The following is a 17,599-nucleotide window of genomic DNA, read 5'->3' as shown; positions in this document are numbered from 1 at the left end:
GAGGACATATTTCCACCTATATTATGTGGAGGGGTTAATTGGTAAGGAATACAATATGTCTTTGAGTCACAGTGTCAGTCTCACACTCTCTTTTTCTCTCTGCTTCCCTTCACCCCTCTCCCCCTTCCTGTCTCTCTCTTAACAAGTTACTGAAAAAAACGTGTTTTCAATTAGGCACTGAGGGGAAAAGAAGAACTCTAAAACGGCAACACTACGAGAAATGTCTTGGATAAAAGGGCATTTAAACATCATAAAATATACCTTTCAATCAAGATTAGTACGGCCAAATGTGAATTGATTAATAAATGCTGCTTTAGACATTAGGGCTTACCTGTCTTCTGTGTGAAGATGCACACATCATTTACTCATTTCAGGAAAAGCCTGGAGTTTTATCGATTTGCAGTGAAATGCTAATACATTTTCTGTCCCTACAAGAACAATGTCAATGCAGATTCTGATTTAAATCAATTTTTTGCAGTGTGTGCAAGCATGTGTGTTTGTGACGTCATGTGCAGGCAAAGGTCTTCTCCTGCAGAGTGTGTGTGGCAGTCGCTCGCTCAGAGAAAGAGAGAGCTTGGCGGAGACGCCGCGCCAGCGCAGAGAGGCACGGAGACGCAGCTGAGAGCATCAAGGCGACTTCATCTGCAAACAAATCAATAAAACTACTTTTATTTTTAAACAGGCACACACCTGCGGGGGGGAAAAACCATCAAAGGAGTTATTGCTTTGCTGCACGGACATAACATGAAAGGGTTACCTGGCTTTATTTTGGATTTGGAGTCTTTTATCATTACACTGCTGCGACTTTGACACGAGTTGCCCAGTCTTTAGGAGTTGTCTGTTTGAAGAATTTGAAGGCACCCCGAATAAAACTTCCAGGATCTGCTCTGGGAGTAAACTCAGATACCAACTTACTGCTCTCATTGGAAAGGAAAACACAGTAAGTAGTCCATCTCATGTATTGCATAATGAATGAACCCTAATACATTTGCTCCATATGGGAAAATAACGTTTTTTTTTCTTTGGCTGATTTAAGCGCGTTTTTAATGCACGCACGGATAGGGCTTTTTTAGATAATCAAAGTGTAGGCTACCTGCCACGTAGACGTTGCTAGAAATCATTCGGTTGAGATAAAGGTTTGATGGCATTAACAGATGCGTTAAAACTGCTGTGCGCACCCTTACTTCGCTCAGTTGCACGCACATAGGGCTCGAGAACGGGGTTCGCTGCTGGAATGATATGACTTGTTGCGCCAGAGCTGGAATCTTTATCCAACTCTGGGATAAGAACAACATTTGTGGAAGGGAGTTAGAGGGAAAAAAGAAGCGAGCGTTGAGTCTGGGAGTAAAAAAGTTTGACATCTGTCTTGATTTTCCACGCTGATCTTGCAGTCAGAGAATGTGTTAGGAATTTTTCTTCTTTTCTTCTGTCCCAAATGTAAACCACCTTTTTATATAAAAAAAGTTATTCATGTAGCAGTTGTCCATTCAACAGCAAATACTTATGTTGTCAGTGTCAGCACTAAAATGTGTGATATGGAGGCCAGCAGCACATTGATGGTCCTTAAACATTTCTTGTGGTTTTGGCATCTTCCCAAAGTATACGCCTTGGTGCTGTCTACTACCGGCAGGAGTCAATGCACCATGCTGTGTCCTGGACTCAGGCCTTGAAATACAACAACAATTTCATGAACCAGCTTCACTCGTTGCTGAACTCCAAAGCTACGAGACACTTGCAGAACCAATGATGAAGCAAGATCAGAAATGGTAGATGCATGATTTTCAGGCAAATGTCACGCTATCCTATCTTACCTGTAACAAGGATGGAGATAAAGAGTTTATTTGGCTGTCTTGTCTTGCTGTACAGAAATTGAAAGACATACAGAGAATACAAAAGCAAACGCAGAATATTCAAACGTATCACATTAATGATCATTGCTGCATATTGCTCTAGTTCTGGCCAGGTGCTGCCTGTTTTCGTTGAATTAGCAGAGACACGAAACCCCAATGCTGAGAGGACCGTTTTTTTCATTCACCTGAGAGGTGATTGTGAAAAGCATTATGACTAAGCATTTACAGAACATAGCCGCATGCATTGCTCCCAAGTGTGTGGTGTAAATGAATTAAGGCTGTGCATGTTTGATAAGAAAGAGTCCCGATAATGACTTTAACTGAAGGACACATTTTTTAACACTTAAGCTGTCCAACATTTTGACCCAAAGTAGAACATCTTAACTGGCTGCTGGCCAGGCTGCTGTAAAACTTAGCTTTTCTGTCCCCAGAGAAGAATTTATAATCTCTCTGGAGAAACTTGACATGTCACATTAAACAGGTTGTTTCAGAAATGTTCTTTAGTGGCTTGATTGCTCTGACTGACATTAGTTTGTATTTGTCACCTTCCGAGGATCTGATACTTTTGTCACTTCTTGACCTTTCACTCTAGACCCAGGCTAAGATTGTGTTGTACCCCCTTGGGTTTTCTTCATCCCATCTCTCAAGCCAAAATGTCCATTTGTACCCAAACACACATTTTTACAGGAAAGATAAGAACTTACTGAGTGCTTAAATGTTCCCCTGAAGATATCAAATGGGTCACACAGATGGTTCACAAGTAAAGGTTGGTTAGAGTTCCCTTTAGTCTTTCTACACCATGTCTGTTTGTGTTAGAAGTGTCAAATACAGTACATCTATTTAAAGGAAAAAATACAGACTTTATTTTAAACCAAAAATAGCAAGAATAAAATAAAAAAGTATTTCTGGCAATATTGGCCTTATATGAGCTTTAATGTACTGCGGGTTTTAAGCCTTTAAGTGTATGTTTACCAAGAACAAATGGCAGGATTACCATGAAATGTACTCTGAATGGTCATTATCTTTAATGGCTTTTCCTTTTCATCTACATTTCCACTTGCATCCAACACACAGATTTGCTATTTCATCAGTTCTATATAAACGGATTGTGAAGGTCGAGTGTAAAAGAAAGTAAAAAGCCATTTGCTCCCTGCGTGTTTGCCCTTTTGATTTGACCTAATTAATACTGACAGGCTCAAATGGTACTTGTTTGTGTGTGTCATTATTTGTGTATTCAATGGAGTTTGCGAGAACACTGTTTACCTCCCACCCACTGCCACAAGCCTCAGGGGGTCTTTGATGGTATAGTGGCGAGTGAGAAGCATTTACACTTCTGTAGATGGATTAGCTTGGTCTCCTTCAAGCTGTTTTAATTATAGAATCCACATTCTCAGAATAAAAAACAGACTGATGATATTTTGCTACACTTTCCTGATTGAAATATGGATAAACTTCACCCTATTTCATCCTACTGTATGACCCTCTGTGGAATTTCCTGTATATCGACTCGGCAACTAGAGCATAGGATCTTCACAATGTTAAGCGTTGGGCTGAAAATAAGACATTTAACCTTTCCACTTTAGAGTGGACATGAATAATTTGTATTACTTGTAATTGCGAAATTCCTCACAAATAGGGCTGCAGCCCACTTGGTGTCCTGACCTATGGTTTATTGAACCAAGGCCAGATTTGTTGCGTACATATCTCAGTCTATAGTTTAGTCATTCTAACTAATTTGTTGAAATCACTGTAGCAAATGTGTATCTGCACATTTTTAAAACGAAAATAATTTTGATTGAATATATAATTACACATGTATGGGATTTGACTCCGATGTCAAAAAGCCATAAGGGGGTGAAAAGTTAGGACGATTCAAAGGGCCCGTGACTGACAGGGGCCCAAACAATTTTAGAACATTAAGAAAAAAATGTTTAAGTAACCAATGTGATATCTTTTCATGGGGCCCATAATCTCTGGCGGCGCCCCTGACAACACATAACATACTGGTATCCTAATAGTATCCTCTATAATAATATAAAGGTTTAAAACAATCGTGTGTTTATTAGATTGCTGTCCTTCCAGTGGGATGATCTCCTTGCCACAGGGAGAGCGAATTGAAGGTGCTGGTCCTTTTCTCCAGTCCACTTTAGATGTAATCAAAGGAAGAAACGGTACAACCCCCAGTTAGTGGCACAAACAAACAGAACATAAATGAAAGGCCAAAGTAAAAGATATTAATTGCTATTGATGACGTGTCTATTGATAAAAGTATCACTAATTGCATGAGTCTAGATTCTTAAAATCTAAAAACGTTTAATGTATCCGCCATCCTTTTTGAGGGATCTTGCATACTTTTCAGTTTATAAACTGTCACCGTGGATCTGACACGCCACTCAAATATGGGGACAGGATCATTCTCAAGAGCAGACTAGTTTCCTCAGTAACCATGGTAGCAGCACACACTATTAGTCATTAAAGCTCTGGTTGATAGATTTGGCAGGTTGATAGATTTGATAGGATTGCAAAAACACACTCTTCCCGAAGTTATTCTACAACTTGTGAGATGCTGCAAAAACTGCGAAGGGATAAGCTGATTCTTCTGACTTCTGACCTTCTTGCTCAAAGTAAACAAAACCCCCACCGCAAAGACTTATGGTCTCCCCTGAAGATGACTGTTTTATGTTTCCCTGCATGAGCTCTGACATCCGTCAAAAAAAAGTGTCCTTGAAACATCTGTGTTGTGATTACTGAAGGCACAATCCTCCTCCCCCTCGTCTAAGGTCCTGCATTCCACCCATTCTTACTCCCAACGTCCAGATTGTTTCCACATTCATGCAGGTAACAGAGTTGCATTTTGTAAGCCATTGTGGCAGAAATGAAAAAGGACTTGTGAGCAGGGAAATTATTCAAACAAGACTTCCAAACAGCTTCAATAAATTAAATATACAACAAATAGTAACACGATTTGAAGAGCTGTTTAACATTTATACATGTCATTGTGGAGCTTTTCAGAACAAGCATTGCGTTCTTAACTTCCATTAAAATGCAAATCATTTCTGTGTCCTTTCTGTGTCAGATTTCTTCTTTAACTGCGGATCATGCTCAAGTTGGGGATCACACGTTATAAGCGTGATGAACCACTATACATTTGTCCGCGCTGCTTTGGGCCTGATCACACTTTTGGTTTGTCCTGACATCAAAAAACTACCTAAAAAGGTGCCCATTTGATGCTTTATTTTGTGATAAAAACCAATATCAGAATCAGAATCAGAAACGGGTTTATTGCCAGGTAGGTTCACACATACGAGGAATTTGACTTGATGTCATGGTGCTTGCATAAAATATAAAACTCTCCATATAAAACAAAAAAATCTAATATAAAACAAAAAATCTTTAAGGACACTGTAATAAAATATAGTTGGATAGCAATAAAAATAAAGCAGTAATTTACAGCGAAATAGAATGCAGTGAATTATAGAATATAAAATAAGAAATATGTGCAGTAAGCAGTATTTGAACATTGTGTTAATGTAATGCATATAGAGTCTACGTTGTGGCTGAGGTAAAGTGTCAGTGGGGGGGGGCAGGCCTTGTTTAAGAGGGGAAGAAACTGTTTAGGTGGCGAGAGGTTTTGGTCCTGATGGAGTGCAGCCTCCTGCCAGAGGGGAGGGGGTGAACAGTTTGTGTCCAGGGTGGGAGGGGTCGGCCATAATATGTTTTGTGAAGAAACACCTCTGCATGTTTAAAGGTACTTAATGTGAGGCTGTCCTCATATTTGTTTTAATAAATCGATTTGGTTGGTCATAACTTGTCCTCTTTCAGTTGGACAACGGTTTAAATAAGAGATACCGAGAGTGCATACAAGGTACTTCAATGCTTCCAATGAATTGGCATCATTTTGGTTTGGTTTCTTGGTTTGCTTGTTGGCATGTGACTTGGTGGAAGGGAGTAACATTCAATTTGGAGCGAATGCATTTGTTCTTGTTTTACTTATGGAAATAGTTTTGATGAAAGTATGTGCTCTACTAGTTCCCATCTATTTGTGTGTAGTGCTTAGGCAACCAGACTATTTAAATGGGTTTTTTCCGAGTGAAGATAGTGATAAAAGAGAATCAGAAAAAGAAGTTAGTGTAAACCTAAAGTGGTCATTGTAGCCACCTAGTCTGTTATTGCTCTACCAGTGCACATTGGAGCGTGCTAACAAGCATATATTATGGCCACTTGGCAGGCAAAAGATAAGCTGTGTTAAAAATCATCACTTGTTTGAAAACAGTTCGAAACAAGTTGTCATGTTGTATGAGTGCTAACCATGGTATATCATGATAAACTGGGGACTGTTATTGTTGTCAGACACTTGCTGCTTGTGGTTATTTGAATATGTGTTGCAGGGCCATTTTCATCTTATCTTAGATAATGTAAAAATACAGCTGTGGTTTTGACAGGAAGCTGTCCTTGTCAGTTTCCTTACACTGCTGCCATTGTATGTGAGTGACACAAAAAGAAGGCAGTTTAGAATAGTTGTCATTGTCGAAGGGTTAGACAGAAACCACGATAAGATAACATGTTTGGTGGCATAATGCTATTTTTGATCATGTGTTCAAGTGGTTCCCTAGCCTTTTATCTACCCTGTCACATGCAAGCTGGTGTTCCCATCAGAAATAATGTATTTTCAAAAACCAGCTAGCAGCTAATTAAGCTAGCCACCTTCGGCTGTCACATGCTACCCTTTACCTCCCCTATCACACGCTACAGCTGCTATTGAAAACTACCATCACAAATAATGTGTTTTTGTAAAAGCCAGAAAGCCACCTGGCAGCTAGTTGGCAAGCTAGCTAGTATGGTAACATGACAGCATATTGTCCAAGGTTCAGTTAGACTTGTTGACTCATGTGGAATATTTTTTGCACTGAAGTTGGTATAATTAGTGTGACCACAGTGACACATATTTTGTTGTGTTGGCAGTTTCAATGCAAAGTGAAACAATTGTTGGAATACATTGCTGATTGTGTACTTGTATTTTACTGTGTTTCATATCAAGTTAACATAGTTGTGATCTACTTGAAATAGTTTCAGTGAAGTGAGCACAGTTTATCTGATGAGATAACAACATTGTTTTGCGCATGCCAAAAAGCAGAATGCAAAAGAGTATTATCAGTATTGTTAAAAAGAAGATACTTTTGAAACAGAACATGTGAATTGTTCCGACAATTGGAAAGCTACATGTGAGTAAATATTAGTTAAGTAGCCATATGCTGTCGGATCCATAAAAAGAACACCAAACATTAACATTATTATTTATTTAATCGTTTATTTGGCAGGGACAATGCACAGTAATGAACACTTCAAACATTCAAATGTATCAACAGTGCCAGATTTTGCTTTGAGCTAATTTCCATCCGCAGGTCAGCATTATTCTCTTTTATTAAAATCTCTACATTTCTCATTTACAAAAGTATTCAATACAATTTTGTACCTCTTGTGGGGCAAAATGGAGCCTCAGACGTCTTTAAAAGTAAAGCTTCACAGACTTCAGACCGTGACAATGTTCATCTTTCAGAACTAGAACAACCTGAAGGCATACAGCCAAGTAAAACACAGCAGTGTCCTGAAAGTCTCTGAATGTTACTGAATGGAGAATGAACTCTTTTGGAGACCTGAAGATGGCAGTTCAGTCTGACTGAGCATAAAAGGATTTGCCAAACTGCTCCAATGCTTCCATAGACTTACCCAAGAAGACTTAAAGCTTTATTGACTGCCGCATTTGTTTGCTTTGTCATGAGGGTTTATTGTGTGTGTATATACAGTATATCGTCAACTCATCCAACTCCTCTGCCAAATACCTTTTTATTCCCATTTGTTTCCTTCTTTGCTTTTGTGAAACACTTGGTAGCTACTATTTAAAAGTTCAAAAATAAAGAAAAGCCTTCACTCTGGTCTCCATGTACAGTTACACTTAGGTCAAGTGGCTCCTTTGGTGGTTCAAGAACATTCCACTACTTGTTCATAGAAACTCATTAGTTGTCTTGTTTATGCTTTTTAAAATCCTGTCCTGCAGCGTTGGGCATGTAGAAAATATCTATGAATGACCTCAAGTAACCTTAAAGCCTACCGTTAGCAGATTTACCTTGTTATCTTAAGAAAAAGAAACCTTAATATAATTTGCCAGGTAAATAATGTTGATTTTTTGTGTCTGTCAGCAGAATTTGTAAAAATCTACGGGACCAATCAGCATGAAACTTGGTTGAAGGATGTATCATGGGCCAAGGCAGAGAATATAAAAAATAAGGACAAATTCAAATGATGTGGCTTATACAAAAATACTATTTCATTAACAATGAAAGAGGCATTTGGCCTTGATGGACATCTGCGCTCTCCAAGTGCCCTTCTAGTTTTAGATATAATGTCCTAACATACTTACAGATTGCACTGTATTTCACAATCGTCTTATTGTTTCATTTTTGTATTCCTTTGCATGGAAGATGTTTGTCGCATATTTTATACAAACCTTTCACATTTACCCTCAAGGCATTCATAACCCCAACCCTAACCCTATTGCAAGCATTAATGATTCTTACAAGCGTCACTCCAGGGCAATTAATGGATGCATTTTTAAAATGCTTTTGAGTCAAACCCTGAAATCTCTGAAGACCGCAGTGATGCAATGCCATATTGCATCTGAACTAGAGTGATGTAATCTGAGGAATCTGTCTCCAATAGTGTGATTTCATTAGAGGATCACTGAACACACCCAACGATAAACTGCAGAGAAACCCAACACATATGGCAGGGGCTGTTTATCTGGAAGCAGTCATTGTTAAATATTTGCACAACTTTCTTTATCCTAACGAAACCAAAACATCTCTGACGCAGGGAGATACAGTGTTTAATGCCTTTGGAGTGATGTTAAGTATTTCCTTGTGTTGGAACCAAGTATAACTCAAGTGTGTCAAAGTGGAGCACACAGCATGTGTTTGGGTCGTACAGCTTATGTTGCTCTTAACTGCATTTCTCAGGACTTCCCAAAGATTATTCTCATACCTATATATTTTTCCCCAGTACTGCCATTAACCTGCTTTAGGAACATATGGAACAGATCATAGCCGAAAGACCTTAAATTAAAGAAGCTTATGGCTGTATACAAAATGAATGGGTGTGTTATATGCTGCGCAGATAAAAACCCTTGAGTTGGATTTAAGTTGTCACCAGTCTTTCCCAAGCTGATGATCCCTGGGAGAATTTATTGCCAAATTAGAAAAGCCTTTTAAATGTTATTTATGAGTCTGGCTGTTATTTAGAAATAAAACATTACTAAGGGTGGCTCTGGATAAACCAGAAGCCAGTGAAAGCCACTCAGCCTGTCTCTACGGAGCTGGGTGCAATTTAGCATGTTTACTCCTATTCCCTGCGGAATAAAACATAATTTTGTCAGAGTACATCGCAGAGAAAATGCTTCAGAAGGGGCTTCTGTTGGTGTTGTGAACTTGTGATAAAATACTGCTTCTTAAATCAGCTGTTGTGTGGTCTAGTGAATATAATTCAAAGTGTACCACTTTTTCAACACGAGCTATCATGTTCCAATATGTTATTGCGCTTTTTCTTACAACACAAGTCTTTGTTGGTCCGATCACAAGTGGACAGTTGACCTCAGTTGACACCTGGCATTAAAATGCAACTCAACATGCTCAATGCTCTTATTGCAAAAGCTTCAAATGCCGAATGCATTTTCAGTTTTATTCCAGGACTCAGCAATACACTCTCCCTTCCTAGTCTGGGGACTTGAATAGAAATAGAAATAAATAAATAGGAACAATCAATTGTGTGTGTTCCAGTCAAACTAAAAATAATGTTTGATGCACTCGTCATATATATTTCTGGACTTTTCAAAGCCAGCTTACGCAATTTGAGAAGCAACTATAAGAAAAGGGAAGAACACAGTTGCAGATTTGATGACTTATTTATCTTTTGCTTCCTTGTTGGGGATGCATCAGGTCACAACTCAAATACATCCTGTATTAGCTTGGCAAGTGGTTGGAGTGGTTGCTTAACTATGCATCTTGTTAGTCTTATACATTCACAGTTAAATGACCTGCATTAAAATAGCACTTTTCAGCTTTTTGATTACATTACATTACATTTAGCTGACGCTTTTATACAAAGCGACTTACAATAAGTGCATTCGACCAAGAAGATACAAACTTGAAGAAAACCGAATCAGTACATCAGGTTTCATAGAGCCAAAACATTTCAAGTGCTACTCAACTGGCTTTAGATAAGCCAGTCCTTTATTAGTATAAGTGCTTTGTAATTGTATTGCTCAAAGTGGAGTCGAAACAGATGAGTTTTCAGTCTGCGCCGGAAGATGTGTAAGCTTTCTGCTGTCCTGATTTCAATGGGGAGCTCATTCCACCATTTTGGAGCCAGGATAGCAAACCCATGAGTTTTTGCTGATGGGAACTTGGGTCCCCCTCGCAGTGCGGGTGCAGCGAGCTGTTTGGCTGTCAAAGCACCTTACATTATAGAATTAAGCAATCACCCATTCACAACCAAATATCTTTCTCTCTCTCCTCTCTCCTCTCCCTTCTCTCTCTCTCTCCCTCTCTCAATGTTGGTACTAGGGGTGGGCGGATCGATCCCAAAATTTCGATACTTCCGATATTACGTTACGTTTCAAAATATCGATACTAGAGCCAATAGGATCGATACTTTTATACTTTTTTCCCCGTCTCCTCTACTCGTCAATTTCTTCAAAAAACTATTTGCAGACGAACACAAGTATATGCTCTTTTCTTCTCTCTCCACTGCTGTCCTCCTCTCCTCGAGGCTCGCGCATGCACAGCGCGCTCCCTGCCTGAACGCCGATTATCAAGCTGACTGACAGCAGCCGGCAGGGCAGGACAGCAACAGCCAGCGACTCGCGAGTGCAACACACAGTCACACACACGCGCATGATGGCTGAGAGAAAGAGGAGCGTTGTGTGGAGCAATTTCACAACTGGCAATTCAAACTTAGCGAACTGTGATGTGTGCAAGAAGACAGTTCGCTACTCTGGCCACTTTGTATTGTTATTTTTCACGTTTGCACTTTAAATTTGCAAAAGTAAAACGTTTATTTGTCTAGAAAAATTGTCCTGTCTTTATTCATGAAAATGAATTCAGATTTAGTCTATTTATGATGATTTCAGCTCAAAAATCATGTCATGCAGCTCTCCCCTAGATGAAAGTACACAACGCTTCATTAAAAAAGTATCGATATCGGTATCGGCGATACTGGCCCTGAAATAATTGGTATCGGATCGAATCCAGATTTTGTGGTATCGCCCACCCCTACTCTCCAGCCAGACTGAGAGGCTGATAACTACAGCTCAGTGAGGTAAAGGACTCTGAGTGTTTAGATAGTTAACTTTAGTCTAAGTTCAAACGGTTTGGTCACAATTTATGTAAACACATATTTCCAAGGCACGCCTTTATAATTATTGGGATAAACAGGTTTTAAATCATTCCAATGTCTACTATAGGACAGTAACCAAAAATATCCTTTAAAACTGGAGGGATAAAAAAAAATGCATAAATAAATGTTTAGGTAAAATAAGATATGAATGAACAACACAAATAAAATAAGTTACATTAATTTGTTATTGGCTGTGGTAGGTTATTGGTTATGTTCACATACTTATTTGATTACATCCACTTGTCTAAGATGACAACAGATACTTTCGACTCAAAACCAGCTGTTGACTTGTGGATGCAAGCAGCTAATCGCAGACTCAACCAGAGAGAAAGAAGTAGGCATACATCATCAGCTACCATGTCTGACAGTCAGGGGGGTAGTGATGACAGCTTGTGGGATTACTGGTCGTGCTAATGTTGTCTTGTGTTCACCTCTGCATGTGTGTTCTGTGTTCACCTCTGCATGTGTGTTCTGTGTTCACCTCTGCATGTGTGTTTAGTGCCGTGTGTCTGGCAAATAAAGTCAAGACCCCCTCAGAAGTTATGGTTTATTTCATTTTAAGGATGAGCACCAAGCAACATCTCCAGGTGCTCCTTTGAGAACCAGGGCAAACAAGTTATGTGCACCCCTGCTTATAATGCATGATCTGATTGGTATTTCAGCCAAACACTTCAGAGACATGTTTTGTATATATCTGAGACCTAAAAAATATTGATGAAAAACAGTATAATAGGGGACCTTGAAGATTGGAATGCCCAAGCATTTCAAAGGAATTGTACACAGGGTCAAATACATGTCAAATGTGGCCTATCTTATAAGACTATAGCAATACGTAGAATGTGAGTCATTGCATTAAATGACTGAGCATGTGTCAGTTTGGGTTCTGGAGTGCTGAGATGGAAGTGGTTAAGTGGTTGAAGGGGTATCATCCACTGACGAGCTGTGAATCAGCCCGTCACGGCTGCAGTCACACATGACTCAACACCAACTCTCAATCCAGGCCTTGTACTGAGCTCTGCCACTCCGCAGCAACTGTTTGAGACTATACGCGAGTGTCAGGGTGTGTGGTTAGTGTGCACTCGGCCATGATGTCGAAGAGAAAGTTACAGAATGAAAGCCTGTGTGTGTGCGAGGGGTTCTGTGTGTATTCTGGGTTGCAGAAGTCCTGTTACTCTGCTTTCAGGGGCGGGAGTACAGTAACAATGGGCACATTGTGAGGAGGGTTGGCAGAGAGGAGAGGGGGAAGGTTGGGGAGGAGGAGGGGTGAGGTGGAGAGGAGGAGACAGGAGAGGAAAGCTGAGGAAAAGAAGATAAATTGAAGGGAGGGAAGATAAGTTAGGGGGTTTAAGGTAACCGAAAGAAAAGGGGAGAAGAAGAGATAAAAGAAGAAGTGTGGAAAAGACATAATGGTTCGTTGGAAATTTCAGCCACTGAAGTCGGAATTCCGATTCGGAAAGTTGGGAGAACCTTTGCTGACCCCAACTTTAAAATCTGAGAGGTCAGAGCCGAGCATAAAAAAATAGAAACCTGTATTAACCCTTTAAGGCCCACTGTTTTAATTTTACAACATTACTTTAAGCTATTCTAAAAAAGTCAGTAAATGTTTTGTTCTTTAAAGACCACATTTACATAGTCACAGGTTCAAACCCCACTGCAGTCAGCATGTCGTTGTATCCCTGGGCAAGACACTTCATCCCAAATTGCTCCTGTGGGGATTGCCCACAGTATTGAGTGTGTAAGTCGCTTTGGATAAAAGAGTCTAACAAGTGACATGTAATGTAATGTAAAAGTTTTGGGACACTTGGATGTATCCCTTTTAGTATGATAATTAACCTGTTATCATTAGCCAGACAGCATTGTGTGACTTGTTGAACTGGTTTACCTGCATGTGTGGGTGTAGGTATTCCTAGGGATGGGTATCGTTAAGGTTTTAACGGTACTCTTATCGGTTCTTTTGGAGAAAAAATAAACAAATTGTGAACAAAATTAACATTGCTTTTTATTTAAATAAATAATATTTCACATCAAATGAAACAACAATGTTTTAACAAATCGTATTAAAGGTCCCATGTCATGGCCATTTCTACTGATCATAATTCCATTGTTGAGGTCTACTAGAATAGATTTACATTGTGCAATTTTCCAAACTCACATTGGTTTCTCATACAGCATCTCTGTAAAGTATGTGTATTCACTCTCTGTCCTAAACGGCTTGTTGGAGCTCCTGCCCCCCCCCCCCCTCCCTGTGAGCCCAGTGTGCTCTGATTGGTCGGGACGTTGAGAGGCTCGTTGCCGTGATCTGCTGCGAGGAGCAGACAGGCTTCCGCATTGGCGATACAGCGAGAACAAGCGAAACTCATCCTGAGCACACAATAACACTCACAGCTGAAGTAAAAACAATAAGTGTGGCTTGATATCGAGTAAGAAAAAGGTTTATAACGCTGTGAGAATGGGTCTGCGGAGAGCATTTCTCCGCAATCCCAACTTCCCAGCTGGAAATGTTTGGTTCTAAAAACATTTTGAGAATGTTAGTCATCGTTCTAGGAAGGTTTTCAGCGGGAAGTTTTTGTTTGGTTCCCAGAACGTTCTTCTGAAATGTAGGATAACGCTCTCTAAAAATATTCTTAACATTTTTGGTGATAACATTGTTAGAACATTATGCCCTCCTATTCTTAAAGCGTTTTCAGCGGGAAGTTTTTGTTTGGTTCCCAGAATGTTCTTCTGAAAGGTAGGATAACGCTCTCTAAAAACATTCTTAAAATGTTTGGTGATAACCTTGTTAAAACGTTTTTGAAAACATTGTTAGAACATTATGCCCTACTATTCTTAAAACGTTTTCAGCTGAAGCTTTTATTTTGGTTCCCAGAATGCTCTTCTGAAAGGTAGGATAACACTCTCTAAAAACATTCTTAAAATGTTTTTGATAACATAGTTAGAACATTATGCCCTACTATTCTTAAAACGTTTTCGCCAGAAGCTTTTATTTTGGTTCCCAGAATGTTCTTCTGAAAGGTAGGATAACGTTCTCTAAAAATATTCTTAAAATGTTTTTGATAACATTGTTAGAACATTATGGAATTTGACTATTAACACATGTAAAAGGATGACACGGAATCAGCTGGTGAAAGTAACATTTGTTTATTAGAAAAGGGGAGCTGGGAGTGGAGGTTGGTTATGGCGGCAGTGGGAAACAGTTGTTCCAGGGTGGGTAGAGAGGCCTGGCTGGTCTTGGGAGTTTGGAAGGCCTTGGATTCCTCCTGGGAGAGACACAAAAATCAGTGTGAGGCAAAAGCAGGCAAAGTTGTCAAAGAATATTCTGGTAAAAAGCTAGAGCAGCACGCAACAAACCGTTCACGGCAACAATCCGGCAGGGAATGAGTGCAGGCTGCAGGCTTCCATAGTGTGGCTGACGAGCAGGTTGCAGGTGTGGTTGATTGGAGATTGCTCCCAGCCATGTAGAGCATACCAGCAGGCAGAGAGAGAGACACACAGTAGAAAGAAACACATACAAACACTAACAGGGGTTTCAGGGACGGGCAGTGATAGTCGGTCCGTTCTTTTATATGTCTGTCTTTGGATTTCTAAGTTTTATTCGATCCATATGACTATAGAGATACGTATGTGCATAAACAACAAAAACACTTGATGTATAATGTTCGAACAATGTTATCACCAAACATTTTAAGAATGTTTTTAGAGAACGTTATCCTACCTTTCAGAAGTACATTCTAGGAACCAAAATAAAACGTCTCGATGAAACCATTCCTAGAACAATGAATGGTAACATTTTCAGAATGTTTTTAGAACAATGTCTAGCTGGGAACTCAGACATGCCTACGCAAACATGCAATATCATGAATTACGTGCTGGTTTTTTTCTGAAAAGGAAAATGTGGTGACATCAGATTTATTTTAAACATCCTTTTCAAACAAATGCAAAAACTTTGTTTTTTAAAGCGCACTACAAATAAATCTGACGTTGACCACGACCCTGTTAATATTTCGCATCAGAGGAACATTTTATAAAAAAATAATAACCTCCTGAAAACATTATCCAAATGTTGCTTCCAAAATGTTCTTCTTTGGTTATCATGTAACATTGAGGTAATGTTCTATAAAAGAACATCTTTAATGTGTTAACCCAACAACGTCCAAAACACATCCTTAGAATGTTGGAGGTAAAACATTCCACCTTTTTGAATTATCACATTAAAGGAACATTTTATAAAACCCTTTCTGTCATCTCAGGCCTCAATAACATCCTGAAAACATTTTCAGAATGTTGCTTGGAGAATGTTCTTTATTTGTTATCATGTAACATTGAGGGAACGTTTTATAAAGAACATCTTTAATGTGATACCCAACAACGTCCAAAACACATCCTTAGAATGTTGCAGGCAAAACGTTCCACCTTTGTTAACATATCACATTAAAGGAACGTTTTATAAAAAAACTTTCTGTCATCTCAGGCCTTAATAACATCCTCAAAACATCCTCTGAATGTTGCCGTTAAAACGTTATGTCTTAGTTAACCTTAAACCTTATAGGAACATTATTTGAACAAATAAACATCCTAAAAAGGTTCTTTGAACATCAGATTAAAACGTTTCTTTAAAACCTTGTTAGAACCAATAGGTAACGTTAGCCAAAATTGTGAGAATGTTCCCCGCTAGCTGGGTTAGTAGCCCGAAAAACGTTTACCCATTTAAACAGTCGTGGTAGATACCTTGTTTGTTTAAAACATCATAAATACACAAACAACAATGAATACTTACAGGTTGTGTACCCGAGTCTCCCGCTGGTCCAAACAAAGTAGGAACAGCATCGTTCTTCAGTGCCCTACGTTGTACATATCCGGCATGAATCGCTGAAAGATTTGTGAAGCTTTGTTTCGTGAAAGGCTGGCAGAGGGTGTGGCCTCTGGGTATCCCCACGTCAGAGTACCCAGGAAGTAAACAATGGAAAATGAGAAATCTCCAACGAGGCGTTTTGGGGCAGCATCGAATGTGTTAGAGTTTTACTCGCTACAGGGTGTACTTTGAGGGTTTTTGACAGAACGTTTACATGCATAAAAACCTTCATAACACACAAGGGGACGGGTAATAACCGGAAAAGCATGACATGGGACCTTTAAAGGGTTAATATAACTTTTATTAGCTCATCCGTCCTATTTTTCACTCATTAGATCAGTCCTACACAGTACTATTCAACGTGGGGATCAGACTTGCGTTAAAAATGTGTTTTATATACCCTAATTCCAATAGAAAGTGAGTTATAATATCGGAAAACTAAATCAGGCCCGCTATACCAAGAGTAGCTTGCAGCCCTGCCACATCCAACAGGTGGTACTTTATCACGTCCTGAACATTTTCAAACTCTGCATTTGAAGAAGGTTTAAGATACAAACTCACTATATTGTAGCCAGTGTTTGTTAGCAACTTTGCAGGTGGGATCATTCAAAATATGGTGGATTGTCTTCTGCTTATGAGAAAATACGAATTAATGGATTTACAATAGCAACTGGGCACTGGATGCTGTTAACGTTAGGTACAGGCCCTAAAAACGTAGGCAGTTTTACTCTATAGCAGAGTTTACAGACAGTTGGCAAGTCTTCAGTAAAGAGACTTTATCACTCTCAGATGTATCCTCCTTCTCTCATAACTCATTCACATGAAAGTCTGGTGTGATAAATGCTGCACAGCTGAACTTTGCAATTTGGGTGATTTATATTATGCACCAAATATAGTTTTTACGTCATAAGAAATCATCATCACAATTATTCAGTATGGTAATATATGCATGACTGCGATAACTCTTAGATGCTTCGTGACTTTTTATGAAAATGAGTCATTTCTACAGTGCTAGAGAACACAGAACCTTTGTCTGAACTTCAACACCCAAATGAGCTTCATATGATCATGTTTTTTCTCAGTTCCAAAGCCAGGAGATTAATTCTGTTCTCCATAAAAAGAGAGAAATCACCATAATTCTGTATGATAGCCTGAAAAGCAAATACCTGTTCTTTAATACAGACGAAAATGTCACTCTCCATGGGAATAACATGTCAAACAGGAAGTTCAGTGGGGTTCCCCTAAAAGGTTTATTCCTCTCGGGACTATATTAACAATAGCAAGTAGAAGGCTGGATGATGGATCGTTGAGAAACTAGGAGCAGACTTAGGTTTATTTTCTGTCTGGAGTTTATTGAACTTATGACTGGTCCCAGACAGTTCATCTCAGTACAGGTTAGACCCATGATGACAAAGATAAACATAAATGTAGACTTTCCATGGGGCTCATTATT

At 39.3% G+C, this 17,599-nt stretch overlaps 1 protein-coding gene across 1 annotated transcript in view; it reads left to right on the top strand.

Annotated features, from left to right (window-relative positions):
* Positions 1–568: 568 nt before the first annotated feature.
* Positions 569–17,599, top strand: part of lpar1 (lysophosphatidic acid receptor 1) — a 47,195-nt gene continuing 30,164 nt past the window's right edge. The window contains exon 1 of the mRNA XM_079659203.1: positions 569–940. The gene's annotated coding sequence lies outside the window, so the exon portion shown is untranslated. The remainder of the gene's footprint in view (positions 941–17,599) is intronic.

The sequence above is a fragment of the Notothenia rossii genome, assembly GCF_949606895.1.
Source record: "Notothenia rossii genome assembly, chromosome: 11".
NCBI classification, from domain to species: Eukaryota; Metazoa; Chordata; class Actinopteri; order Perciformes; family Nototheniidae; genus Notothenia; species Notothenia rossii.
Note: the sequence above shows the minus strand (reverse complement) of the source record. Positions and strands in the feature narration are given on the sequence as shown.